The 25191-nt window shown below is 52.8% G+C and overlaps 1 protein-coding gene and 1 long non-coding RNA gene across 3 annotated transcripts in view; one reads left to right on the top strand and one right to left on the bottom strand.

Moving 5' to 3' along the window:
- Positions 1 to 13450, bottom strand: part of LOC140409469 (uncharacterized) — a 57599-nt gene extending 44149 nt beyond the window's left edge. Inside the window, exon 1 of the long non-coding RNA XR_011940337.1 lies at positions 13336 to 13450. This is a non-coding gene — a long non-coding RNA (uncharacterized lncRNA). The remainder of the gene's footprint in view (positions 1 to 13335) is intronic.
- stpg2 (sperm-tail PG-rich repeat containing 2) overlaps positions 1 to 25191 on the top strand; it is a 649746-nt gene that overhangs the window by 460647 nt on the left and 163908 nt on the right. The gene's annotated exons all lie outside the window — the stretch shown is intronic.

Here is a 25191-nt window from a genome sequence, read left to right on the forward strand (position 1 = left end):
TGGCGGGCAACGAATTCTTGTCGATCACGCAGAGGTGGATCAGGAGCCGCCTGCACGTGGAGAGGTGGGATCGCTGCCATTGCAGTGGTCGCGTGGGCCGGCAGGATCGCTGGCAGATCGGTGGCCTCGTGGCAGGGTACGTCCGGAGGAAGCATGATAGCCGGCGGAGCACTGCGGTCAGGTGGTGGGCGTGGAACTCTTCGCAATGCCCGTCTGTTGCGCCGTAGCAGGGAGCCATCAGCCATGCGAACAATGAAAGACCTCGGGGCAACTTGTTTGACAACAACAGCTGTGGCTGACCAACCGCCCTCAGGCAACTGGACGCAAACATGATCGGCTGGAGCCAGCTCAGGTAAATCCATGGCATGAGCATCATATGTGGCCTTCTGTTGGGCCCGGGACTGCTGCACCTTTCGTAGTACCGTGAGGTGGTCAAGGTCTGGAACATGGATGGCTGGAACTGTGGTCCTCAGAGTGCGATTCATGAGCATCTGCACTGGAGACAACCCAGTGGACAGTGGCATTGCCCTGTATGCCAGCATCGCCAGGTTAAAGTCGGAGCCTGAGTCTGCAGCTTTGCACAGCAACCGCTTGACAATATGGATGCCTTCCCGTTTGATTGAGGGTAGTGGGGACTGGAGGTAACGTGACGGAAGTTGTAGGACTGTGCAAAATCAGACCATTCTTGGCTGCAAAAGCATGAACCGTTGTCGCTCATTACCAGGAGCGGTATCCCGTGCCTGGTGAACGTTTCTTTGCAGGCTTTGATGACCGCCTTCGACGTGAGGTCGGACAGTTTCACCACTTCTGGGTAACTGGAGAAGTAGTCGATCAGGAGTACGTAGTCACGCCCCTTGGCGTGAAAAAGGTCTACACTTACTTTGGACCATGGAGAGGTCATGATCTCGTGCTGTTGCAGTGTTTCCTTGGGTTGAGCCGGTTGAAACTTCTGACAGGTGGGGCAGTTGAGGGCCGTGTTGTCAATATCCTGGTTAATGCCCGGCCAGTAAACCGCCTCCCGAGCTCTGCGTTGGCATTTCTCGACTCCAAGGTGACCCTCATGGAGTTGACCCAGCACCATAGCCTGCATGCTTTGAGGAATAACGATCCTGTCGAGTTTCAGAAGGATTCCCTCCACAACTGCCAGCTTGTCTTTAACATTAAAGAATTGGGGACATTGTCCCTTCTGCCAGCCATGGGTAAGGTGCTGCATCACACGCTGCAGTAAAGGATCCTTGGCCGTTTCCTCACGAATTTGGACCACCCATTCATCAGAGGCTGGGAGGTTGGTGGCACACAATTGCACTGGCGCTTCTATGTGGCAGATAAAGTCACCTTGTTCACACCGTGTGGTGATGGACTGCGATAGGGCATGTGCAATGATCAGCTCTTTGCCTGGCGTGTAGACAAGTTCGAAGTCATAGCGGTGGAGTCGAAGAAGAATTTGCTGTAACCGAGGTGAAATGTCATTTAAATCCTTCTGGATTACGTGGACTAGAGGCCTGTGGTCCGTTTCCACCGTGAATTTCGGCAGGCCGTAAAAGTAATCATGAAACTTGACTATCCCTGTCAGGAGACCCAGACACTCCTTTTCGATCTGGGCATACCGTTGCTCAGTGGGCGTCATGGCCCTGGAGGCATATGCCACTGGAGCCCAGGACGAGGAGTCATCTCGCTGAAGGAGCACCGTCCGAATGCCGTCCTGGCTTCCATCAGTTGATATCTTGGTTTCCTTGGTTGGGTCGAAGAACGCTAGAACTGGGGCTGTGGTGAGCTTTGCCTTCAGCGCACGCCATTCCGCTTCATGTGTGGGCAGCCACTGGAATTCCGTTGACTTCTTGACGAGATGGCGGAGGGCCGTGGTGTGGGATGCCATATTGGGAATGAATTTCCCGAGGAAGTTGACCACCCCGAGGAAGTGGAGGACCGCCTTCTTGTCCTCCGGGGTCTTCATGGCGTTGATCGCCAAGACCTTGTCGGCGTCTGGCCGCACACCCTGCTGCGAGATGTGGTCGCCTAGAAACTTTATATCAGATTGACCAAATGAGCACTTGGCCCTGTTGAGCTGGAGACCATGTTCATGAATTCGCTGGAAGACCTGCTTGAGGCGAGCGATGTGTTCCTGGGGCGTTGTGGACCAGGTGATCACGTCGTCCACGTATACTCGTACCCCCTCGATGCCCTCCATCATCTGCTCCATGATGCGATGAAACACTTCAGAGGCAGATATGATACCGAAAGGCATGCGGTTGTAACAGTAGCGGCCGAACGGGGTGTTGAACGTGCACAGCTTGCGACTGGACGCGTCCAGCTGTATTTGCCAAAAACCCCGGGAGACGTCCAGCTTAGTGAAGAATTTGGCATGAGCCATCTCACTGGTCAACTCTTCACGCTTCGGGATCGGGTAGTGCTCCCGCATGATGATGCGGTTTAGATCCTTGGGATCAATGCAAATGCGGAGCTCCCCTGATAGCTTCTTTACGCATACCATGGAGCTGACCCAGCCTGTTGGCTCCGTGACCTTCAAGATGATGCCCTGGTCTTGGAGGTCCTGTAGTTGCTTTTTCAGACGATCCTTGAGGGGCGCCGGCACCCGGCGTGGTGCATGGATTACAGGGGTGGCGTTCGGCTTGAGCAGTATTTTGTATCGGTACGGGAGCGTGCCCATTCCATCGAATACACTGTGGTACTGCGTGATAATGTCGTCTGTGTCGGCTTGCCGATGACGATGACATGGTGTGGACTCGCTGAACCAGGTTCAGGAGCTTGCAGGCTCGAGCACCGAGCAGGGACGCTCTGTCAGGCCTGACGATTTCAAATTGTAACATTGCCTTGATCGCCTTGTTGGATACCCCTAGTTGACACAAGCCACTGGCAGCTATGGCATTGCCATTGTAGTCAAGGAGCTGGCAGGCCGGTGGAAGAATGCTTGGTCGGGCCGGGATGGTGTCGAGATCAGATTGTGAGATGAGGTTCGCAGACGCGCCGGTGTCCAGTTTAAATCGGATACGAGCCTTGTTAACTGTGAGGACAGCACACCACACATTGTCCGGATCCACATTGAGGATTGAGAGGCGTTGCGTAGGTGTGGTGGAGGCCAGCTCATGTGTGGTTATGATGCCCACCCGATATGGAGACTTGAGGCAGTCAGCATCAGGGTCCGTTGGGCTGTTGGGATCAGAATCTGGCATGCCTTGTTGTATTGAACGGATACTTCTGCGCCGCAGCTAGGTTCGCTGGCTGCTGAGCGGTGGAGCGGATCTGCAGAAGGCTGCGTAGTGGCCAAACTTGCCACACTGGAGACATCGGCGTCCTCCTGCCGGACAGTGCAGCTTTAAGTGGGCGGGCCACAATTCGGACACGTCATGACGCTGATGTCAGTGCGATCCGTGCACCATCGCGCATGCGCAGTGCGGTCGGCCGACGTACGCACCTGCGCAGTCGGGTTTTCAGTCTCGTCGTCCACTTGGTCGTGGCGCGCATGCGCAGGGATCCGAGAAAAGCGCGCGAAACGGCCACTCGACTCGATGCTCAGGCATCTGTGCAATGGCCTGTACCCTTCCTGCCTCGTGGGAGGCCAGCTTTGCAGTTTTGCCGCCCTGATGTGGGAGTAACGATTCTTGGCATGCTCATGGACAACGCACGTCTCGATAGCGACAGAGAGGGTCAACTGTTTGATTTTAAGGAGCTGCTGCCGCAGGGAGTCGGAGTGGACCCTGCAAACATGACTGCGCTAGGATGCGGAGATGGGCCAAGAAGGACTGAAAAGGTTCATCCTTACCCTGAAGTCTCTGTTGGAAGATGTACCGTTCAAAGCTCTCATCCACCTCAATGTCGCAGTGGCTGTCGAACTTCAACAGGACTGTTTTGAATTTTGTTTTGTCTTCGCCGTCGGCGAACGTAAGCGAATTGTAGATATGGATGGCGTGGTCCCCCGCAGTGGAGAGAAATAGCGCGATCTTCCTGGCATCCGATGATGCCTCGAGGTCGGAGACCTCGATGTACAAGAGGAACTTTTGCTTGAGGATTTTCCAGTTGGCGCCGAGGTTGCTGGAGATGCGGAGTTGCGGAGGAGGTTGGATGTTTTCCATTTCGCTGGATGGCTGCTTGCTGGTCAACGCTGATTCACTCGAGGTAGGTCCGTCAAGATCAATATCACTCTGGTACCATGATGTGTTAGGCAGGTTGGTTCGATATGGACTGCACTCGATGCAGGGAAGTTAGAAACAGACGTCTAACACAGGAGAAGATCCAACACTGTTTTATTCAACTAGATGAACTGCTGTACATATTCAGCTGTGGGTCGACACTATACTGATCTGACTAGTGACCTTGTAGTAGCCTGAGCAGACTTACTAGCTACCGCATGGTGTTTGTGCTTACTAGCTCGTGGACTCTGACTGTCTCAGTAGCTGGGTCCCGAGAGAGCGGGAAACCTAGTGCCCTCTGGCTTTATAGTGGTAGTGTCCTGTCCGGTGATTGGCTGCACTGTGTTGTGTGCTTACTGATCATCCTGTGTGTCAATCACTGCCTGTCTGCCTCTCATTACATACATGAGTGGATATTATGACCGGGGGTATGCCTGGAACTCTGGGACTAACGGGGGCCGACTTGCTGGTAAGTGTGTGGACTCGGGGTCCCCCTCAGGATCAGGGTGACCTGGCAGAACCTTCCACGGTCGCTCTAAACTCATTACAGTCCTTATGTGTAACGTCTGGTCTCCTGACTGTTGATTGCTGCTCGTATCCAGGAAGTGCCATGAGGTCTCCTGAGCCTGTGGAGACCCACCCAACTTGGCCATGAACATTCGCCAAGCTCTGATGCTCCTCATTCTGTGACAAAGTCTGAATCCTGTCTTTTAGACAACGTGCCATACTGTCTGCCCGGATGATCCCTAGTTGTGCGTTAGGGACTTCTTCTCAAGCGCTCCAGGATTTTGGGAAGGTGGGGGGGGAGGTTGGTGGGAGATGTTGAACGGTTTGGGCTCAGTCACTGGGAATGCTGTCCCACTAGGCTGCCTGACACTGCCGCTCCCACGGCCTGTCACTTTTCGGTGAGTGGAGGCGGCCTGCTCAGTGTCCCACCCTCTGCCCTGTGATGCCCGTGGTGGGTGTCCTCTGCCGCCTGGGCCTGGATGGGCACGGCTGAAGTTTGGGTGACACCGATGATGAGGTGTCAGGTGGGGGGGATTAGGAGGGGCTGAGGTTTCCCAGCACCTTCCCTTCAAGGGGCGCCGGGATGGGGCGCCCGGATGGAACCCCTCACTGCCTCCTCCCTCGGGGTGCTCGCTGGCCCCCGGGCTACTCCATGGGACAGAAGGGAAACCAGGGTGAGATCCGGGACCCTCATTGTCACCTGGCCCTGCCAGTCCTGGGTGCCCGCCCTGGTCTGAAACATTGCATCGATACCCTCAGCCATGGTGCTCTGTGACTGGGATATACCCCTCAGCGAATGAGCAATTGTCCTCATTGCCTCGTGTCCCTCTGTGACTGGCTAAGATCAGTGAGCACCCGGCCAATGCTCTCCATGCCCTCAGCCATGACCCTTTGTGAATGGGCCAAGCTCTGGAGCAGCAGCGATGTCCATCTTCCCCTGGGACATGTCTGCCTGTGACTGGGCCCTCCTGTCCTGCGCCTCAGCCATGGACAGCGCTGTCTGCCCCAAGCCTTGGACGTCCTTACACATGGTTCTGACCTTTCCCCCCAGACCTTCCCCCACAAACATCATCCTTCCATTGTTGGCCAGAGTGCCGTGCATTGTCAGAACCATCTCCTGCGCCTGAAGCCGGTTGTGCTCCTCCAGCTGTTCTTGCAGGCGATGGAATGTTGCTGACAATCCCTCCTGTATCATCTGACTCTGAATCTGCACCAGCGATGGGATCATCTTTTCCAGAGGCGCGTCATCTGTCTTGGTGGCAGCTGTTTCCCGGGATCGGACACCCCTCTCCGACCATCCGCTCCCTCGGGAATCTCTACCTCCACCTGGTGCAACGTGTATGTGTGGTGCTCACCCGGAGGGTGACCCAGGAGCCTGATCACTAGCTGTTCCCACCGAGGAGATCGTCTCTGCGATGGTGGGTGGTGCTGGTGAAAGCAGAGCGAGGAGTCGGTGACTTCCCCAGGATTGTGCTCCGCGGTGTTCTGAGGGTCGGGATAGGGGGCTGCGATCTATCAATTTATCATGGCCAATCCACCTAACCTGCGCATCTTTGGACTTGTGGGAGGAAACCGGAGCACCCGGAGGAAACTCACGCAGACACGGGGAGAACGTGCAGACTCCGCACAGACAGTGACCCAGCGGGGAATTGAACCTGGGACCCTGGAGCTGTGAAGCAACTGTGCTAACCACTGTGCCACCGTGCAGCCCCTCCTGTCGGCATGCTTAGATAATTTTCCCATGCTGGTAAAATATTTCCTATCAAGGTAGGTGACAGGAAATAGGCAACATTTGGCTATGACTGGAATTAAATAGAAATTGGCCTATGCCATTCAACGCCACACAGTTAGATTACAGCTGATCTGCATATTAACTCCGTTCACCAAATTTGGCCCTGGCACCACATCAGCCGCGGCTCGGACTACCAGCTCCTCAAGGGCAATTAGGGATGGGCAATTAAAATGCTGGCATAGCCAGCACACCCGTGTCATGCGAAAGAATAATGAGAAATTCTAATTAATCTTCGCTGCACCACCTCCAAGGCCAATACATCCAGAATTGCCTCCCCAAAACTCTTCACCTATCATTCTCTCCATTGTTAAGACACTTCCACTTTCCCCTCTTTCTCTGTAAACACTTCCGGTTGTACAGCCCTCCGAGCTCTCTGCACTCCTCCAATTGGGCCTCTTTCCCATCTCTAATTTTAACCGCTCCACCAATGTCGGCCGTGTCTTCCGCAGCCTGGACCCCAGCCCCAAACTCTGGAATTTCTTTCTCCGTCTCCCTTACCCCTCCTTCCTCCTTTAAGATGTCCCTTAAAGTCTGTGTCTTTGACCAAAGTTATGGTCACCTTTTCTCACCCTTCTTTGTGACACAACATCAAACCTAACCGGATAACGCTCCTGCTTCATTAAGATGGTATTCGAATCTTCATATGAAATCGCTGTTCCAGAAGCAGAATGTAGTAAGTGTTTTGATGCATGACAGTGGGTATACCCTCTTCCCTGACAAAAGTTGCAGGGGAAGTGTTTATTAAGCGGCGAGTTGTTGCGACTTGGAATGTCCGGTCTGACTGGACAGTGGGAACAGATCCAATGGTGTGCGGAATTCTAGGTTCCTGAGGCTAAGAGCCGGCACCAAAGGAGAATCCACCGTTGATCACGCCGGTAAAATTGGCGCGAACACGTCACCGATTCCGGTACCAGTGAGGGGCTAGCACCGGCACCCCGTGAACCACTCATGGAACGGGCGGAAAACGGCTGGAGCATTCCCGGATCCCGGGCCGCGCATGCACAGGGCTGACGGTCTGCACCAGTTGTGCCGGAAAACATGTTGGAACCCTGACCCGCCCACCCTGACCCCACAGCCCACCCCTGGCCAACCGCCCCCCCCCCCCACACCACTCCCCCCTGACCTAACAGCAGCCCCCCCCCCGGCCAGCAGCACGGATCTCGGTAAGTGTGGCGGCGCCGGACACTGTCGTAGCTGACATGCCTGGTTTGTGACCGCTGGGGCCACACTTGGCCGGCCCCGTCGGGAACTCGGCCCATTGGGGGCGGAGCATCGCGGGTGGGCCGGCCAAAGACGCACCAACGGCCTTGCGACGGCGCAGGGCGCACATCCCAATGACGACGATGTGGAGGGGGCGGGGTATCTCAAACAGGCGTCAAACTGCCACCTACCCCGGATCCGGCGTCGGAAGACATTCTCTGCCCGATCTCCAATCCCGATTTCGGCGTCGGGCTACGGAGAATCCCGCCCAGTAACTTCCGAAGAGGAGTGGGTGAAATCGGAGAAACGTTCAGGGCTGTGAGAAAGAACTGATGAGTGGGACCAATTGGATAGCTCTTTCAAAGTGAGTGAGCTGAATGGCCTCTTTCTAAGTTGTATCATCCTATATAAATGTGAGTTGTTGTTGTAGGCATGTGACTGTGAGGTGAGAGTAAGGGGCAAGTGAGTTTTGAGGAAACCAAGCCATCCAGCATACTATGGCATTCTGCTTAGGAACAGACATTGAGTATCGTCACTTTGGGTGGGTCACTGCAGGGTGGTCTTCCAGGAAATGCAGGGTGGGTTAGCCAGAATGGCAGCCGGACACCACGAAGGTTTAAATTCCGAGGAGACGTTTCGCAAACGAGGATTGTTACCCTGGAACTTAGGAGGCTAAGGCCAGATTCACCCGAAGGTTTCAAAATATTAAAGAGAACAGATAAAGCAGGACCTCTTTCCCGTGGCTGCGGACTAGGTGTCGAAACATTCGAGTCAGGCTTTAAGGGGTGAAATTAGGACGTGCTTCTCACAATCAAATGGGGCAAGAAGTTTGAAGCTCTCCTCTCCCTGTGGCAATTGGTGTTATTTCGATCTTAAATCTGAGATTGATGGATTTTTGTTATTCAAACGTTTTAATGGTTGTGGGGAAAAGGTGGCTATATGGAGTTAGTTCACAGAGCAGCCATGAGCTCACTGAATGATGAAGCACACTCGAAGGACTAAGTGGCCTGTTCGATTCCTAATTCCTATCATCAATTCAGCGCTTCCTGACTGTGAAGAGGAAACGGGAACAAACCTCGTACAAAACGAAAGACAGTTTTTAAAATGGCCGCGACAAACAGAACACGGTCCCTCTGATTCACAGCGCCCGGGTCCCGGGTTCGATTCCCGGCTCGGGTCACTGTCTGTGCGGAGTCCCGACGCTCTCCCCGTGTCTGCGTGGGTTACCGCTGGGTGCTCCGGTTTCCTCCCACAAGTCCCAAAAGACGTGCTTGTTAGGTGAATCGTGCATTCTGAATTCTCCCTCTGTGTACCTGAACAGGCGCCGGAATGTGGCGACTTGGGGATTTTCACAGTAACTTCACTGCAGTGTTAATGTAAGCCTACTTGTGACACTAATATAGATTATTATTATTAATTCTGCTCTTCATTTCTGAATATGCGAGGGGCCGATTTTATCATAAGTTGAACCCCAGCCTGCTCTCCCGATCAAACGAAGGTCTCTAAAGTAAATAAAGCGGCAAAATTGAATCATTTGCAGGCACACTTTCTTTTTTCAAAGCACACAGTTTTTTTTTGGACAGGACAATCAGTGGAAAGTAATAGCCATTTAACATACTGCAGGGCCGCCTCCTATTTCTAAGCATGAAAGTGTATCCCCATGTTTCCAATAAATCACAAAGCGATGGCACCGGTTGGGGCTTTGTCTTGACGATATTTTTCATCATCTTTGAAAAGTAGGTCGGCTAGTACTGCCTGCAGCCTTGGACATTGGAAAATCTTTAGCGGTGGCTCATGCAACCTTAACAGAAACAGCAGTCACAATTTGTATTTTATGCGGCACTTTCAATCATTTCGCATTTAGCTTTGTCTCCTTAGTTAACTGCTGTTTGACACACCGCACTGCTTGCAGTGTGGGACAGGTCTCATAAATAATATAAGGACCTGATACTGGCTGAAATGTGCGGCTGTTCCAAAGTGTGGATTCTACCAGGTGAGACTCTTGAGTGGTAGGATCCTGAAGGAGTCGGCCAGGAGAGAGCTTGCAGACGCAGGCATGTCTGAGTTTTAACGGTTTAAGTTACTGAGGGCAGGTTGCATAATTAGGCTAGATTAGGGGGTGACCCGATTGAGGGGTTTCGTGATGATGGGAGGATTTAACAGGCTCGATGGAGAGAACGTTCCTCTGGTGGGGCGTTAAGATCAAAGAGAGGGTAGAAACCTAAAAGTTAGAGACAGGCGCCCCAGAGGGTGATGTCACGAAGCACTTCTTCACAGAAAGGATAGTGGAGACCAGGACGTCTCTCCCCCAAAGAGCTTTTGAGGCTGGAGGACAACTGAGAATTTCAAAACTGAGATTGACTGAATTTTGTAAGATAAGACTATTATGGGCTACAAAATCAAGGTGGGCAGGTGGAGGTAGGACACAGATCGGCCATGATCTAACTGAGTGTTGGAACAGGCTTGAGGGGCTGAATGGCTCTGCCTTTGTTCGGATGTGCCTGGATGGGATTCCGAGTTCTATGTAAAGAAGCATCAAAGTACAAGCAAGACAGATAGCGGTTTGTCTGCAGTTGTGACATTGTGCACAGCCCACTGAACCTTGGGGGCAACACAGAGAAGGGGCTGGATTCTCGGGTCCCCCGGCCGCGTGTGTATCGGTGGCGTGCCTCTCGCCGTCGCTCGTCAATGGGGTTTCCCGTGGAAGCCACCCGACGCCGTCGGGAAACTCCCGGGCAGTGCGATGTCGGCGGGAACAATGGGCGAGATTCTCCGATCGCCAACGGCGAAATTGCGTTCAGCGCTCGGCCAGAGAATCCCCGTTTGTGCTGAAATCGGGGATGGCACAAACCGATGCTCCGCCCCTCCCCAAGTAGACCGCACGCCGTATGGGTGGCCTCAGGACACCACCTGAGGCCCTCCCCCGATACTCCCCCCCCCCCGATGGGCTGAGTTCCTGACGGCTCGGAACACTTATGGGATTTTTTCCGTGGCCCCTGCGTGGCAGCTGCAGACTGTGTCCAGCGCCGCCACAGTTGTTGGGGGGGGGGGGGGAGCCGTTCTGCTAACAGGGTGGGGGGGCTTCGGCGGGGGCTGGGGGGACTGGTGGGGGGTGGTCCGGGGGTGGCGAGCGGGGTTACTGGCGGACATTATTTGGCAGGCCGTTGAACAGCACGGTTGCCGCCGTGCACATGAGCAGCAATTCTCGGCAATTCTCCGGCTGTATCCGCAGGTAAAGCCGGGGGCATTACACTGCGCGGCTGCTAGACCCCCCCCCCACCTGATGGAGGATCGGTGCAGCTGTTGTGCCATTTTTTCTCACATAAAACGCCACCGTTCCCACGCCGGCCTCAGCACTTACTCTGTATATCGGGGAAGCCAGCCCAACGAATCCCAACATCCGCAGAATTCGGCCAAGATTTATTAAAATGTGAGCAGAAACAAGAATTATAATAAATTCAGAAAATTGAGCGATGAGGGAAAATTCAATAGAATGTAAAATTAAGTAAATGTTTAACTCGAAGCAGAGGGCACACTTTAATGGTAACATGTGTCCGGGGGTCAACAAGGATTTCACACAGCCAGTCGCGGTGAATGCGCTGTCTGAAAGGCAGGTGGAAGCGGATTATTCAGTAATAACCTCCGAAACAAATTGGACGTATACCCGAAGAGGAAAAGAGGTGAGGAGTATCCCCCTTGCAGAGGGCTGGCAGAGGCAGGAGGGGCTGAACGACCTCCTCCTAATTTCAGCCATTCCCTCTGCCTTCCCCCTAGACTTCGGTGCGGTGGAGCAGAACATGCAGGGCAATCGGCTCGGCTAGCCGAAAACGCTTTTGAGGTTAACCCTCCTCGGTCATCGCTGGAAAGGTAAAAGGGAGGGGTGCAGATCTGGGGTGACTGGACCTTTAAGGTCACCTGGCTTGGGGGCTCCAATTGGGAATCAGAGTGGGTGATCAACCGGGGGGGAGGGGGGGGGGGGGCGGCAGAGTCCTCTTAGGGAGGAGACGTGTCGAGAACAAGGTGCAGCAATGGGGAGCACTTTACTCAAGAGGCTGTTGAGGCCCGTTGGAAAGGAAGATGACAAACTGATACAGGAAAGAGACCAAGGGAGTCGTTAAGGACCAAGTACTGTTGCAGACTCAGAGGGCTGTAATGACTCATTCTCATCTTTCAAAAGTAATTATGAGCTACTTAAAAATTACTTTTGGTCTGGGTTTTCTCTCCCGGGTCGCATGAGCAGAGCTGGGACATTTCCCGGCTCTACAAACCCAACTCGGGTAAAAGAGGCCCCGTATTTGAGGTTTTCCTTCCGGTTGTGTGGGTGGTTCCTCCTCCCCCACCCCGAACGAGTGACGAGGCTGCTGGGTGCGGAGGTGGGCAGGGTAGGAGGCCTGATGTGTGTCGGCGCTGTTATGATCCTTGACCATAGAATCCCTACGGTGTAGAAGGAGGCGAGTTAGCCCATTGATGCTCTGAAAGAGTACTCTGCCCAGGCCCACTCCCCCACTCTATCCCCGCAACCCTGTGCATTGATCATGGCTAATCCGCTTAACCTGCGCATCTTCGGACTGTGGGAGGAAACCGGAGCACCCGGAGGAAACCCACGCAGACACGGGGAGAACATTAAAATGGAGCCTGTTTGTCTGCATCGCTGCTCAGCAGGGTTAAACCCCTTGTCGGTTCCAATGAACTTCGACAATTAACTTTGCTGTTTACGTGAGTTGTAACATTTCTTTGACAGCTTCGACAGTTCTTTGTTTGACAGTTGTGACCATTCTTTGATATCTTGACAGTTCTTTGACATTGTTGGCAGTTCTTTAGCAGCTTTGAGAGTTCCAGGGTGTTTATGCACTTTTTACACATAATCATGTCTACCTTTAACAATCCCAAATGGTACCTGACCTCCAGCAAAGGGCACCGTGTCCCGGGCCCATTGCTTCACTAAGACGATACCCTGGATACCCAAATGGTTCAGGACTGCTCCTACCAGGTATAATCTGCACACCTCGCGTTTCAAACGCTTCCCTCGGCAAATGAATGGAGGTAGCTGCTGATTTATATTCATTCCCACTCCGACTCCTGAGAAAATGGCGGCGGCTGGGGTTCGGGGGTGGACGCCGGAACAGGGGCCGGAATGTGGCGACTAGGGGCTTTTCACAGTAACTTCATTGCAGTGTTAATGTAAGCCTCCTTGTGACAATAATAAAGATTATTATTAGATTGGTGATGTGTTTCACATCCTAGTGCACGGCACGTAAAGATTAACAATAAAACAAATCACAGTTATCAGTGATACAGAGAAAATTCTTTTGAAATAGGATTTGCACACACAACATTTTCTGGCAGCGAGTCGTGTCAGTCCTGCCACAGTGTGACTACAAGCTGCAGTTGTATTGTTGGCAAATGTCATTACCGACCGAGAACAATGGAGTTACCAGCAGCTTGCATCCAAATTGACATCTTCTGCCAACAAAAATGAAGCAACAAAACACAGATCACAATGTAAGACTCTACATTGTAACTCAAAGGCAGTACTCCAATGCCAGAGGGGTTATCTATTGGACAAGGCGTTAAACCCAGACTCAACGTGCCTGTTCGAGCCAACATTAAATTCACCCAGACGCATTTTGATAAAAAAGCAGGGAACCTCATCTGGTGTCCAACAGGACCAAAAACAGATTAACTGACCGGTCAACATATTCGCACTTGCAGGGTCTTCCTGTCTTTTGTCCAGCTGCTGTGTTTGCCGACATAATGACAACAAGAACACTCGGTGCGAAATACTTTGGGTGTGACGTGACAAAAAAAAATAGAGTCCATCCTGGGCGGGACAAGCGGCAGGAACGGTCCCGCTATCTAACGACACTGGTGGGGAATGCTCTCCCGGGGCCACACTTGGCACGGAGGAGCTCTGGCGAGCGGAACTCCCCAGTGCAGGAAGAGATCGGGACGCCACTTTTAAATGGCCCCCTGATCTCTCAACCCCCGACGCGACCCCCCGGATCCCCCCCCAATGCCCCAACTCACCTAGAGGAGGGTCATCGAGTCCACCCACCCCCTCCTGCATCCCACCTCACATGGGCAGGGCACTCCTGGCCTGACCCCGGTGTGGGCAAAATGCCAGCCTGGTGACCTGGCAGTGCCACCTGGGCACCCTGGAAGTGCCAAGCTGGCACTTGGGTGGGACAGCCAGAGGTGGCAGTGCCAAGATGCCCGGGTGGCACCAGCAGTGCCAGGAGGCCACCCTCACACCCCCGTCACCTTTTATTGGCACCAGTACTGAACGGCACCTGGCAGGAGTCTCTTCAGCGAGGCTGATAGACGCCGGGTGTCTGTTAGATTCAGCAGCAGCACAGCTAAGTGGGTTCTTAAACCCCACAGAGGGCATGCGGACGAACGCCACCAGCTCCAAGTACTTTCGGCTGCACAGAGGAACGAGGCAGGGGGACCCGTTGTCCCTGCTTCTGTTCTCACTGCCCATTGAGCCACAGGCCATTTCCCTTAGGTTGGCAGACTGGCGGACGGGCATTCGAAGATGGGGTAGGGAGCACAGAGTTTCACTCTACCCAGATGACCTGCTCCTCTACGTTTCGTACCCCCCTGGCCAGCATGTGGAAGATAACGGGACTCCTTAAAGAGTTTTGTGCCTTCTCAGGTTACAAACCCAACCTGGGAAGAGCAAAATCTTCCCGATGAACCCCCGAGGGGGAGGAGTGGAGCTGGAGGGGTTACCGTTTAAGATCATCCCGACAAAGATCAGGTACCTGGGAATACAGGTGGCTCACAACTGGATCAGGCTCCACAAGTGGAACCTCTCCAGCCCGGTAGAGGAGGTATAGAAGGACCGACAAAGATGGGACTTGCTCCCGCTCTCGCTAGCGGAAACGGTATAAAATGAACATGCTTCTCAGGTTCCTCTTCACATATAGATCGCTCCCAATCACATCCCCAAATCCTCCTTCACCAGGGTTGATAAGTTAATCATGGCCTTTGTCTGGGGGGGGGGGGGAGAGTCCCGAGGATACAAAAAGCCATCCTGCAGAGAGGGCGACACATGGGAGGCCTGGCCCTGCCGAACTTCCTATTCTACCACTGGGCGGCGAACGCAGAAAGGGGAGAGGGTGGCTGGAGAAGCCGGAGATGGAATGGGCCCAAATGGAGGAAGCCTCCTGCTCTGCTCTGCTTCAATCCCGGTCCCCCGCACAAACACTTAAGGAGCCTGGTGGTAGTTGCCACAGTAAAGACCTGGCACTAGATGGCCCAGCCAACCATGCCCACATGTTCTGGCCCTGTTCCAGTCTCTATGGGTTCTGGACAGCCTTCTTCGAGGCCATGTCCAGGTTCTGGGAGTTGAGATGCAGCCATGTCGGTTGGACAGTCTTTGAGGTGTCAGAGCACCCAGAGATCTTCACAGGGAAGAGGGCGGACGCCGTGACCTCCCTCTCTCTCATCGTCTGGCGGAGACTTCTGCTGGGGTGGAAGTCAGCAGCACCTCCCAGAGCCTGAGAGTGACTCTCAGACCCGGCTTAAATCCCAAAAGATTGAAATGATAAAACTCTCAATCGGGGGTCCGAGGAGAGATTCCACGACACGTGGAGAAAGTTTGCCAAACTCTTCGAGGACCTGTTCATAGCCAGCAACCAATGGAGGGGGGTGTGATAAGAGAGGAGGGAAAAAGGCCCCAAGTAAAGGAACAGCGATCTGTGCATGCACAATTGCTTCCTACGCTCTACGTCACAAGCGTCATGATGTCAAAGGCCCCGGACCACGCCCACTTAAAGGGGAAATGTTGCAAAACACGGAAAAAAATTTTTACACCGTAAAACCCGATTCTTTCACCTTGAACGACAGCACAATGCCTGAAATTCGACAAGTAGCTGAAAGTAACCTCCGCAGAACCCTGCAACAAGCAGTTAGCACATCCCAAAGAGATGATACAGTCCTTGAAGACTATGACTCAGATCTTGAATTCTTCTTTGGACATCGCGAGCCCAATGCCAGCTCCGACACAAATCGTGATGATATGGTTCTAGAAGACAATGACTCAGACAAACATTTCACCTTGCGTGGCTACCCCAGTACCAAATCTGAACCGCAACTAGACGTGTTGCACATTGGCGACCCCGACGACGGGTTTTTCGGATTGGGGAATCTTCAGCCCAGCATATACGACATCCTGACTCGTGAGTGCAGTGTGATGCTACGGCCGGACACCAAGAGACAGAGAGCGGTACAAGCCCACAGAGAGCGGCCCACACGCCACGAAGGGTCCCAGCCTCCACACAGAAACGCTGAAAGACTCTGCAGCAAGACAACTGCACATCTCCACACAAGAAGTGACTCCAGTGACACAAGCCTCCACAGCGAGCTCGTGGACAGCCTCCACGATAGAAGCAATGCAAGACTCCAGAGCGCAGTCCTTGCATGAACAAGAAGCGATGACAGTTTCCACAGGAAGACCAATGCACGATTCCACACAAGGAACGCTGCAAGACTCCACAGAGGGAGTGGCACAAGCCTCCACAGCGAGCTCGTGGACAGCCTCCACGATAGAAGCAATGCAAGACTCCAAAGCACAGTCCTTGCGTGAACAAGACCATGAGGGTCTAGCAACCTCCTCTGAGCAACCAGTGGCAGACGATGCAAGTCTGCCACGCTCAAGTGAACAACAGAAAGACTATGACAGTCTACCCAGCTCAAGTGTACAGCAAGCAGACTATGACAGTCCATCCAGATTATTTGAGCCACCAGAAGAAGACTCTGACGGTCTAACCAGCTCAAGTGAACGACAAGAAGACACTGAGGCCCTACCCACTGTATGTGAGACAAGTGACGACGGCATCCCACTTCCCATACCAGATGTGCAACGTGACAGACCTCAGCGAGTGCGTACAGAGGCACTCGACAATCACAGTGAGACTACTGGTGACTCCACGTTACTTCAAACCCCATTCGCTCAAACCTCTCCACAAGCAAATGCATTCCCGAACGTTTTGACTCCAGACGGGGAGTATCAAGAAACCAAAGCTCATTCAGGTGAACCAGAAAGGGCTCCAGACGGGGAGCATCGACAAACCAAAACTGACTCAGGTGAAACAGACCAGACTCCAGACGGGGAGCATCGACAAGTCAAAGCTGATTCAAGAAAGCCGGACATGACTCCAGACGGGGAGCGCCGCAAACTCAGTGACGGCACGCTCCAGGAGACAGCAGACGCCACAAAGCACGCTAACACGAGTAACTGTGTGAAGGACTCGTATTATCCACAGAGTGTGGTCCTTGAGCGCAGCAAACACGGCAACAAAACCAACCAACACAACAACATCAAAGACAATAGCAAGAAGCGTACCAAAGGCAACAACGTCGACAACAAGCACGACAAACACAACGCCACTGGAACTACGGCTGGTGCGACATGGTACAACTCTGCAAATTAGCTGGTACGACATGGTACAACTCTGCCCATGAGGGACACTGTTACTGCTCAGCTCAGTACAATGACATACCATGGCAGGATGATGCATCTTACCAATTCACGTTTGCTGCACTGCCAACAGGCAACCTGGCTTTCAGGACAGATGCCATCAAGAATTACCACCACAAGCATCGTAAGAAAAAAAGAGTCCAAATCCGACAACGAAGTGATGTGACCACTTCTCGGTTCCTTCAGCACAGGGACACTGACGGCGTTTACAATGCAATGCCACCATCAACATCACCAACTCACCAACCAAACTAGAAAGCCACTCGACCATAATAATTAATGAACTTTGGACTTATGCATATGATTTGGACTTATTGTTTAATGATCACAGTTATCATAACTTGTACAGAGTATCACTCATCTACCTAGTTTGTTCAATTTTCTTTAACACTGTACAGAAAATATGTAACACGAAAAAAGGGGGGGATGTGGTGATATACATCACTGTAAGTACACAAAGGGTTAATGTACATACACTACACCTAGCTAGACACTATAGGGAGCACCAGAGACATGACACATGGACAGTCAACCAATAGGTCAGTAAGATAGGACACGACCAATGGGCATTCACGACACACACAGAGGTGACACTACCACAGGAGGGCATTACACCAACCCATATAAAAAGGATACAACACACATGATCTTCCTCGTTCCAGTGGAGACACGCAGTGTGTACACAGGGTTGATTTGAAACACATCACTCCCACCACGTGGATTGTAGCAGACTGGTTCGTCAGTCTGAGTAGCTATAGCAGGATTAACAGTAGCGTCGAATCCAAGTAGGAGAATTGTTAATAGATTAATAAACGTGTTAAAGCTATTGCCAAGTCTGAACCTTCCTTTGTCAGAGTGTACAACAAGGAAGCAGCTTCCGCTACGTCAAGAGCGTAACAAAGCAAGCGGCACGACTGTCAGCAAGCTATGGCGATGTTGGACACTTTCCGTACCCCCCCCCCCCCCCCCCCCCTCTCTCCCTCAGCAGCCACGGTGCCTGTTTCACGGTTTTTAAAAGCAAAAGTGAACCTCGCCTTCGGGAACTCGGCCCATCAGAGTCGGAGAATCGCGGAGGCCCCGGAGAATACCGGGTCGGGACCGCGAGTGAAATGCAAACCGTGTCTACTGCCCGTGCGATTTGATGTCAATTCGTGGCCTGCCACGATTCTGCCGTTGGAACCGATTCTCCGCCCAATCGCCTTTCCCAATTTTGCCGTTGTCTACCGGAGAATGCCGCCCAATATTTTTTACTGTCCTGAAGATTTTTTCTCCAATGCTGCGGAGAGCAATGTCCTGGACAATGGTCTTCAGTTCCCGGAGGCTCCTGGCCATTCCTGGAGGGTTGGCAATCCTCGTAAGGGCGACGCTGTACCGGCACACTCTCCGTGTGGTTTGTGAAGTCAAGAGTGGAGAACGACTAAAGTGACGAGTTCCTGGCTGACACATTCTTGCCGGAGACCACTGGAGTGTTGCATTCCAATCTGCCGGTTCCTAAGCATTTCTTTTCAGCCGCTTTCATTCTGCACAACCGTGTATTCAGAATTCCTGGTGTCCAGCAGGGAGTGCTTATTGCTTTTCAGTGAAAGCACATACAGGCTTACCGTGGAGAAACTAGTGTCCGCTATGTCAGTTTACACCTTGTGGTAGTACCAGGTATTGCGGTACCTAAGAGGCTGCTGACCATTGGTTAGACCCAGGAGTCTACCATTGGCTGTTGTTACGTAGCTCTGCCCTGACAGGCGGAGTATAAGAAACAGTGCCGTCCCAGCAGCCTTCACTTTCTGTACCGAAGCTGCTGGGGAACAGGTTCTAGTAGATTGAAGCCGTCAGTGATGAAATCACTTCGTCTTGAGTGTAATTGATCGTGCATCAATTTAATCTACTAGACTTAAGCTGGAAGGATGGATCTCCGAATCAAACCGGAGTGCCTTCAACTCAGCCCCCACGCGGAGAACTCGGCTGCGATATTTAAACACTGGCTGGCGTGCTTTAAAGGCTACCTCGAGACGGCCGGAGGCACCCCCTCAGAAGGACAGAAAATGCACCTCCTGTGCTCAAGGGTCAGCCCTGGGATTTACACCCTTTTCGAGGAGACGGAGGACTATGATGCTGCGATCGAACTGTTAGAAGAACATTATATCCGCCCTGTAAATCAGGTCTACGCACGTCACCTGCTTGCAACGAGACGGCAAAGCTCCAGGGAATCGTTGGAAGATTTCTACCGGGCGCTACTGGTGCTGGGCTGAAACTGTGGCTGCCCGCAAGTTTCGGAGAGCGAGCACACGGAACATTAATCAGGGATGTTTTCGTAGCAGGTATGAGCTCCTCAGATATCTGCCAAAGACTCCTAGAAAGGGACACCCTGGGACTTAGAGAGGCACGGGCCCTGGCAGGGTCGATGGACGTTGTCTACAAAAACGCGCAGTCCTATACGCCCGACCGCGGCGGCGGCCCCCTGGGCTGCCTGGCACCCTGCAGCGGCAGCCCCACAGACCTTCCCCCTGACCCCGCAGGCCTGCGCTACGAGACGGCCCGCTAATGCCGCCGGGCCCCGCTGTTTCTTCTGTGGGCAGGCGAATCATCCCGGCCCGCGCTGCCCAGCCCGCACCGCCGCCTGCAAAGGGTGCGGCAAGAAGGGCCACTTTGTGGGGGTCTGCCAGGCCCGTGCCGTGGCCGCGGTCTCCAGCGACTCCGGACCACCGCGGCAACCCCCCCTTCAGGTCCCGACCGGCCAGCGCTCACCGCCACCTCCCTATCCTAGGGCCACGTGCGACCCACGGGCGCGGCCATCTTGCCCCCGGACACCACGCTGGACGGGTGGGCGCCGCCATTTTGACCATCGCTACCGCCATCTTGTTCATCCCTGGACACCATGTGCGACCCATGGGTGACGCCATCTTGGATGGGGCCCCAGGCCCCCAGCATGGCCGACTACATGCTGCCCGATCAGAACTCGCAACTGCTTCATCTGGCCTTGGTCACACTGGACCAAAGTCGATCCCGGACACTCGCAACAGCTACAATGACGGTCTTCATCAACGGCCACGAGACGTCTTGCCTGATTTACTCTGGGAGCACGGAAAGCTTTGTTCACCCCGATACGGTAAGGCGCTGTTCACTTGTTACCCACCCTGTAAACCAAAGGATCTCCCTGGCCTCCGGGTCTCACTCGGCGGAGATACAAGGGTTCTGCTTAGCGAACCTCACTGTCCAAGGCAGGAAATTCGACAATTTCCGCCTGTATGTCCTGCCGCACCTCTGCGCGGCTACCCTCCTGGGGCTGGACTTCCAGTGCCATTTGCAAAGCCTGACCTTTAAATTTGGCGGCCCGAGACCTCCCCTTACTGTCTGCGGCCTCGCGACCCTTAAGGTCGACCCGCCTTCGCTGTTTGCGAACCTCACCCCGGATTGCAAACCCGTCGCCACCAGGAGCAGACGGTACAGTGCCCAGGACCGGACCTTCATCAGGTCAGAGGTCCAAAGGCTGCTGGGGGAAGGGGTCATCGAAGCGAGCAACAGTCCCTGGAGAGCTCAAGTAGTGGTGGTAAAGACCGGGGAGAAGCATAGGATGGTCAATTGACTACAGTCAGATCATCAACAGGTTTACGCAGCTGGACGCGTACCCTCTGCCCCGCATAGCCGACCTGGTGAACAGGATCGTGCAATGCAAGGTTTTCTCCATGGTCGATCTCAAATCTGCCTACCACCAGCTACCCCTCCGTAATGGTGACCGCAAGTACCCTGTATTCGAAGCAGATGGGCGGCTCTATCACTTTTTAAGAGTTCTCTTTGGTGTCACTAATGGGGTCTTGGTATTCCAGCGAGAGATGGACCGAATGGTTGACTGGTACGGCTTAAGTGCAATGTTCCCGTATCTGGATAACGTCACCATCTGCGACCATGACCAGCAGGACCATGACACCAACCTCCGCAAATTTCTCCAGACCGCGAAAATCCTTAACCTGACATATAATAAGGATAAATGCGTGTTTAGCACCGACCATCTAGCCATTCTAGGCTAAGTAGTGCGAAATGGAGTTATAGGCCCCAACCCTGAATACCCCAAGGCCCTGAAGCGCTGCCTTTTCAGCTATTGCGCACAGTGGGTCCCCAATTACGCAGACAAAGCCCGACCCCTAATCCAGTCCACAACCTTTCCCCTGCCCAGACATGACCACAACCACCGTCATCAAGGCCCTCCAGGGTATCTTTACACTGTTCGGTTTCCCCGCGTACATACACAGTGATAGGGGGTCCTCCTTTATGAGCGACGAGCTGCGTCAATTCCTGCTCAGCAAGGGCATCGTCTCGAGCAGGACCACCAGTTACAACCCCCGGGGAAACGGACAGGTGTAGAGGGAGAACGGAACGGTCTGGAAGACCGTCCTGCTGGCCCTTCGGTCCAGGAATCTCCCAGTCTCCCGCTGGCAAGAAGTCCTCCCGATGGCCCTCCACGCCATCTGGTCGCTGCTCTGTACAACCACAAATCAGACACCTCATGAACGTCTCCTTGTTTTCCCCAGGAAGTCCTCCTCCGGGACCTTGCTCCCAACTTGGCTAGCGACACCCGAACCCATCCTGCTTCGGAAGCACGTGCGGGCGCACAAGTCGTACCCGTTTGTCGAGAGGGTCCACCTGCTGCACGCTAACCCCCAGTACGCCTACGTGGCGTTCCTTGACGGCCGGCAAGATAAGGTCTCCCTTCGGGACCTGGCCCCGCCAGAACCCCACGCGCACCCGAACCATTACCCCCCACCCCACCCCCCCCACACAGCAGTGGGAGGGGTCAGTACTCCCGCCGCTCCTGCCACGGCCCGCCCACCCACCGACGCCCCCTACAGGCGCACCCCCCGTGTCAACCGTTTGCCCTAACAGCGCCGTCTAGGGGTGACGAAGCTGCCAGGGAGGCCGAAACCACTCTCCCGGAGTCGCAACCACCGGGACCCCCACCAGAATCACCACCCAAGCCCAGATGCTCCAGACGGACGACCAGGCCACCCGATCGAATGATTGCTTCGCTGTGAATTTAACTGTGAACAAACACTTTGTAAATATCCTCAACACCACGGTACCTCCATACCTGATCATACCATGTTAAAGGCGACTGTTACCACCGGCCACCACCCCCGCCGGACTCTTTTTTAACAGGGGGTGAATGTGGTAGTACCAGGAATTGCAGTACCTAAGAGGCTGATGACCATTGGTTAGACCCAGGAGTCTACCATTGGCTGTTGTTACGTAGCTCCGCCCTGAGAGGCGGAGTATAAGAAACGGTGCTGTCCCAGCAGCCTTCACTTTCTGTACCGAAGCTGCTGGGGAACAAGTTCTAGTAGTTTAAAGCCTTCAGTGATGAAATCACTTTGTCTTGAGTGTAATTGATCGCGCATCACACCTTATACTTTTACCAGTGCAAGTTCTCTGCTTAAGGCCGTATATCGCCCAGTCATAAACTCCTCGGCTGCACGTAAAACTGAAGGAGCAAGACCCCGACTGAACTAACCGTGTTGCCAAGAGTCAGTGCACTCAGGAGACAGTAACAACTGCAGTTGCCTTTCTACTTACATGTTCCAGGCCGGAGGCTGCATTCAAGCCCGGTATTAATATAAATCAAACTGACTCCTGCCAATGAATATAAATCTGGCGGGTTCTAATCCATCGCTCCCTGACCTTAAAGATTTATGATCTATAGATCTGCTCGTAGTCCATTTGCAATGTGTGATACAGATGTGAAAGTTATTTAAGGTGGTAAAGTAAGAGGAGACAATTGATTTGCGGCACGCTCCCACCATAAACAGTGGTTACATGCGAGCATCATATTTCTGAAGACATGCTGAAAGCAGCTGCTTCTTTCGAGAAAAGCCCAATAGAATCAAAGGAAGGAAGTTAAATCAGCGAAAACACTGAGAAGCCCGTCACTCCTCGACACCGTTTAGTTGGCTAATCTGTCACGGTCCAATAACGAAGGAAGAAAGGAGGATTTGCATTTATGTAGTGCCTGTGGCGATCACGGGACATCCGAAAGTGCTTTAGAGACAATGAAGTACATTGAAGTGAGGATAATAATAATCTCTGTTAGTGTCACAAGTAGGCTTACACTAACACTGCAATGAAGTTACTGTGAAAAGCCCCTAGTCGCCACATTCCGGCGCCTGTTCGGGTACACTGAGGGAGAATTCAGAATGCCCAGTTTACCTAACAAGCACGTCTTTCGGGAATTGTGGGAGGAAGCCGGAGCACCCGGAGGAAACCCACACAGACACGGGGAGAACGTGCAGACTCCGCACAGACAGTGACCCAAGCCGGGAATCGAACCCAGGTCCCTGGAGCTGTGAAGCAACAGTGCTAACCTCTGTGCTACCGTGCTGCCCAAGCTACTCTTGTAAAGTAAGGAGAGAGAGAGCAGGGTTAATGTTTCCAGGCCTTTTGGCTCCAAAGGGGACTGGAAACTTTAACTCTGCTTTGCTCTCCTTACAGGTGCCTTGTGTACCTTGTGTTGCCCTATTACGTATTTTCTTTTCATGTTCTAAGTGATCTGTTTGAGCTGCACGCAGTACAATACTTTTCACTGTACCTCGGTACACGTGACAATAAACAAATCCAAACCAATCCAAGATGCTGCCAGACCGTTAATAAGAATAATCTTTATTGTCACAAATAGGCTTACATTAACACTGCAATGAGGTTACTGTGAAAAGCCACATTCTGGCGCCGGTTCGGGTACACAGAGGAGGAATTCAGAATGTCCAAATTACCTAACAGCACGTCTATCGGGACTTGTGGGAGGAAACCGGAGCACCCGGAGGAAACCCATGCAGACATGGGGAGAACGTACAGACGCTGCACAGACAGTGACCCAAACAGGAATCGAACCTGGGACCCTGGCGCTGTGAAGCAACAGTGCTAACCACTGTGCTACCGTGCCACCCACATTGCGTTTCTCCAGCATCCTCTGTTCAAATTTCAGATTCCAGCATCCGAAACATTTTCCATATTTCACTCTTGTAACATCGAAGCCTTTCAACGCTCGTTGTCAAGGTTAACGCAGGTTGAAGAACCAATTTACCTTTCCGTAAGTGCTGGCTGACAGCAACCTGTCTCCACCAGGGGCGAGCGAGAGGGATGGAGGTACGAAATGTCCCTGCCCTACTATCCACTAGCCACCTTCAAAGCCTCTTTGTGAGGATTGTCAGCCTATGGGGGGGAGACACCGAGATGGAGATAATGAACTTTGATTACCAGGCAGTGAATTGTTTCATCAGTTAAAATAAAACAGCTTGCAGAATGGGATGTCCTGAAGGTGTGTGGATTGCATGTCTGGGAGACTGCTCCAATACCTGTGAAATCTAATGTGATTGATGTGCTGGTCGTTGCCAAGAAGTCTGTTTTGAGTATTCTGAACTAACTCATTGTGATGTTTCCCATTAGTTGGAGAGAGTGGGAGCGTAATGTGGCACTCTGTACTCCTGCCAGCACCTTCGCGCAAATGGGAAAAGGCATGTTGTTCGCCCAAAGATTTGTTACCCGAGACACTTTGCGCACAGCGTCAAGTTTCAGTTCAGAGAAGGCATATCTCTGCCAACAGAACAAGAGCATAAAGTATTCATACGGGATCCAAATTGTAACGATTCGCTTGGCGTGATCGATTTTTCTGTTAGTTTCTGCACGGTTATGGGTACATTAGGCTGCTTTGGGGCTAATTATTCCCGGTGGATTCCGCTGATTATGGGCGATTTCCTTGGGAGGTGAACTTCTCCGATCTGCCTTCATTACTCATTTCAATTACCAACACCTCTTGTGTCATTGTTGTTACGTAATGCAGTGGACGAGAGGACTCAGTGTCCTTAATTTCCTCTGAAATAGCTTTCATTACCTCATTCATAGATCAACATCGATTATTTTGTCTGACAGTGCACTTCAAGCTAAGAAAGCATTTTGGATAATTTCCTGAAGTTACGATGACATGTTTCATCAGAGTTCATTATACCACCACAAGGTGCAATCCTATAAAGCATCATGGTGTGATTCAGTAAGCTGAATGTAAATGCTCAAATACTGTTACA

Source organism: Scyliorhinus torazame, chromosome 3, assembly GCF_047496885.1.
Source record: "Scyliorhinus torazame isolate Kashiwa2021f chromosome 3, sScyTor2.1, whole genome shotgun sequence".
Classification (NCBI taxonomy): Eukaryota; Metazoa; Chordata; class Chondrichthyes; order Carcharhiniformes; family Scyliorhinidae; genus Scyliorhinus; species Scyliorhinus torazame.